Source organism: Catharus ustulatus, chromosome 9 (genome assembly GCF_009819885.2).
Source record: "Catharus ustulatus isolate bCatUst1 chromosome 9, bCatUst1.pri.v2, whole genome shotgun sequence".
Classification (NCBI taxonomy): domain Eukaryota; kingdom Metazoa; phylum Chordata; class Aves; order Passeriformes; family Turdidae; genus Catharus; species Catharus ustulatus.
The window spans coordinates 9,844,710-9,848,954 of record NC_046229.1 but is presented as its reverse complement, the minus strand read 5'-3'; positions in this window follow the sequence as shown (position 1 = coordinate 9,848,954).

The following is a 4,245-nucleotide window of genomic DNA, read 5'->3' as shown; positions in this document are numbered from 1 at the left end:
GGGTGTGCTCAGGCTGCAGTGGGTGATGGAGGGGGTGAGGGTCACCCCCAGCCCTTCCCTGCCAGGCACAGCTGTAAGAGCTGGAGGCTGTGCCAGCTCAGCATCCAGACGCCGGGGGTGGGATGTGGCTCAGCCGCCTGACTCACATTGCTCTGGGCTCGTGACTGTGTTCTTTTGGGTGGTAATCATGCAAACGTGCCAAGAGCAGCAGCACTGCTGGGAGCTTTGCTGCCCATCTCCTGTCTCCTTCCAGCCTGTGACCTGGCTGCATGTAGAATGGCACCTGGCCTCCAGACAGGAAAAGGATTTTTCTCCCTGAAGTTAGTATTTTCAAAGCAGTGTTTTCCCTCTCTGAGTGCCTCTGTTGGAAGGGCAGATGGGCTGTCTCTGGTGGTGATGAGATGGGATCACAACTCCAGCTGGCAGTAACTTGGTATGATCATAGTTTCCCTCTCGTGGTTTGCAAAGGAATTAACTGGAAGAATATTTACTTACTTTCTCAGGTGAATATGGTCAAGCTATGCTGGAGCATCCTGCAGTCCTGGTCCCTTCATAGCTTCACCTGAGAAGATCCAGGTGGCACTGCTGAATTTTGTTAAAGCTGTACCTCTGCCCTTCTGGTCATAATTACAGATTTTTGCCTCTCTTTTCCATTGCAGAATGGCTGGAGCTGTTAGACAAGGTCTGAGGTGTCCTTCCATTAGGAGATATTTTCTTACATTATCTCTCCCTCATGCTGTTTTCTGCCTCCTACAAAGGTCACAAGTTCTCTTGCCTATGAAAAGCTGGTAAGAGGCCCCAGTTCTTCCAAAACATTTCTTAAAAGTTTCTGTGGGGAACTGGGGAATGCCTGCATTCCACAGAAAAGGAAGGAGCCTCAAAAAGAAAAGAAAAAAAGGGGAAAGTGTAAAAGGAGGGTGATCCCATGAGTCAGGGAGGTCAGTGGAGAGCCACAGGGTCTGAGTGCAACAGTGGTCCCAGAGAAATGTGGTTGACACCCAGGGAGTGCCACGAGCTCATACCATGGTGGGACTGGAAGGCAGGTCTGTTTGATGTGGATGGACAATATAAACAATAAATATTTTTGGACTGCTTTCTTGCCTAATTCTAGAGTCCCTGCGGAAGATGTTTGGCATCCTCCCCTCTCCTTGCTTGTACTGGAGGGACTCAGTATCCTGCAGAGACAGCAAGGGAAATGACAGGATTATTCCCCATGGTGATTATCCTGTGATCTCTCAGGGCTGTATAAATGGGAGCTGATTACAGTAGAAAAGGAGTAAATTGTGTAATTAGAGAGGAGGAAGAGGGGAGGACTTAACCTCTGCCTGAATGTGCTGGTTTGGAGAAGAGTGAGAAAGAGAACACTGAGCAGTGCCTGTTCTGGGACCCACAGCCCTGGAAAGGACTGACCTGGTCCCTGGCTGCTCCTCTTGTCTGTGCAAGCCCTTTGATCTTCCCTTCTGGAGAAAGAGCAAAATATTTCTTTCTGTTGGAACTCTTGGCCAGTTTCTTTGTGAAAAAGTCCCTCTTGCATGTCCACCTTGCCCCAGGCCTGCAGTGTGGTTGCCTTACGAGGGGACTGGCTGCACTCAGACATTGTCATCACCCCAAATTTCCCTCTGGAACTTGTCATGAATGGTTAGAAGAGAAAAGCCATTGCAGGATGGAACCCACAGCAGTTCTATGTTGGGTGTAAGATGACTAGGATCTTTCCTGCTGCTCTACATGGAGCAGGAATTTTGCTTCCCCTCCCCTTTATTATTGACCCAGCCTGGCCTGGGCCATAAAGTGTGTCTGTTCCCATTGCAGGGAAAAAAAGCACACAGCAGAACTGCTCTCAGAGCCACAGAGAAGGAGGCTATTATTGTTAATATTATTCATGCCAGGAAAAATAGCCAATTACCTTCCTATAGAACCACTCTCTGCCCAGTGAGCCAGTAATTGCAACATCTAACATTCATCACTGAGCTCTGAAAGTGCTTTGGGAATAAAATACTGGCAAATGGATGGACTTGAAAAAGACAGGGGAAAAAAGTAAAGTTAAGGCACTAGATATTCAGGGGGTGTAAATGCTTGCAGGGAATCTATGCCCACTTACACCTCAAGTCCTACAGATGGAAGAATTTGGCTTTGTCTTATATCCATTCTATTTTATGTTTTAAAGGTACATAACTGTACTAATGTAGATGTTGAATAAACTGAATAGTGAAATAGGATGTAACTGAGGTGGAGACACTATCAAAGGTGCTTTCTTGATGTTTAAGAAGGTCGACTGGGCAACTGTGACACAAGTAAGTTCTTGCATTTATTTCCCAGGTTTACCAGTGAAACAACCAATGAAGGGGAAATCCATCTTCCCCTTTCTTCTTTTCCTCCTTGGAGGAGGAAGAAAAGACAAAATCCTTTCAAGAGCTGCAGGGCATTGAATATGTTTGCTCTGCAGGACTGCACTAAGGCCACGTTTCACTCCCTGCCTGTCCCCAAGGTGATCTGTGGACAATGTCTGGACATTTGTCTTGTTTCCCAAGATCTATTAATGCTGTCAGCTGCTGAAGCCTCCAGGACCCCACAGGCTCTGGGGGATGTGCTCCAAGGCCTGTGAGCAGCACCTCTTCCCCACAAGCTGTGTGAGAATCTCATCCTGAGGAGGATGCCTTTCCCATCCCGCAATGGAAGGGTTAACTGCATGTGTCAGAGGACTTGGCTCATCTCACCGAGTTGCTTGGGGCTTTCCCTGTGTAGCCAGAAGGATAATTTAGCTGTGTGTCTTCAAAATGCTGCGGTTTCACGCCCTGCAAAACGTCTGTCCTTTAAATTGCTTGGTGAGCAGCAGCCCTCATTTGTCATGTCAGCTGTGATCCATGGAACAGCAGCAGCCTCGCTCTTTCCTGAGGACTTCTCTTGAAGGAAAACAAATCTACGCTGAAATTGCTGCTGCCCTGAGCTTGCTTTTTTGCCCTGAACCCTCACAAATACCTTTTAAGGCACTCCAAAGGGTTTTTCTCTTTGTTCCATGGGTGCAGAAAACGATGCTGGCCCATAATCAGAGATTTTGGGTGAGCCATAATGTCACACACAGTATAGGTAATGTCAAACCTGTCAGAACAGGTAAGCTCGCAAAATAACCTAAGATTGTGCCAAATTGGGACAAAATTGTAAAGGGACAGCTTTCCCCTCGGCACTGCTCTTTCCTGGGTGCCCAGGGTCACATCTCAGCACCCAGGGCTGCAATTGCTGCTGCCAGGATTCACTGAGGCATGGCCCTGCTCTCTCCTTCTCACCTTTGTGTGGGGATGGCTCCCTTCACCCACTGCCAGCATCCTGATGTTACAAGTGCATGACGAATTGTTGGCTTTTCACAACTATTGGGATAAATGCTATATGTATAATGTTAAAATAGCTTTTCTGTATGAATATAAGTTTTTTCTTTTCTTCTAATAGCAAAAGTTAGACTTAAGTTTTCAGAAATAGTATGCTTAAATCACCTGCTTAGTTAAGATAACAGCCCGTGAACGTGTAATGGAGACCCTGCAACTAACACAACAATTATCAACACTCACCAGCTACAAAAGGCCAGGACCACCAACCAAATTAAAAAATAATAAGAAAAACATTAAAGCCACAAGCCAAAAAACACGCATGCTCCAAAAAGATGGACCCAAGGAGTAGCCATGCTAAACAGTTCCCAGAAATTTTTAAATATACAAGGAAAACTATGAATATGCAACAAGTTAATGTATTGTAAAGTGTATTTAAAGGGGTGTTCCCAAAACAACCTTGAGCTCTAGGCAGCTTGCCAAGCACCCGGCCGTTTTAGCCCTTTACTTTGTGTGTATCTCCTATCATCTTTTTATTAAACATTTTAAATTTTACCAAAACAGTAAAATACGTTTTTCACACTGAAGAGCCAAACGAAATGGCTTTATTGCTCATTTCCTTGTACTGATTTCCCTACCACAGTCTCACACCCTGACCCTTTTGTGGCGCAGCTTCTGTAGGCCAGCACTACTCCTACGTGAAGGGAACAGGATCTTTCACTGGACAGAAAAAAATTTCACTTGGTTTTTTTTTCTTTTTCCTCTCCCCTTTGAACACCTCCACTTGACACCGCTTTTATGTATATTTAAAATCAGTGAATTGCATTTTTTAGCCGTGCCTCCGTCCGCGGAGCGCCGAGCGGGTCGATGGGCGCGGTGCCGCTCGGCGCTCGCTCGGCCAGGCCTGAGGGCGCGGGGCGGGGCCGGC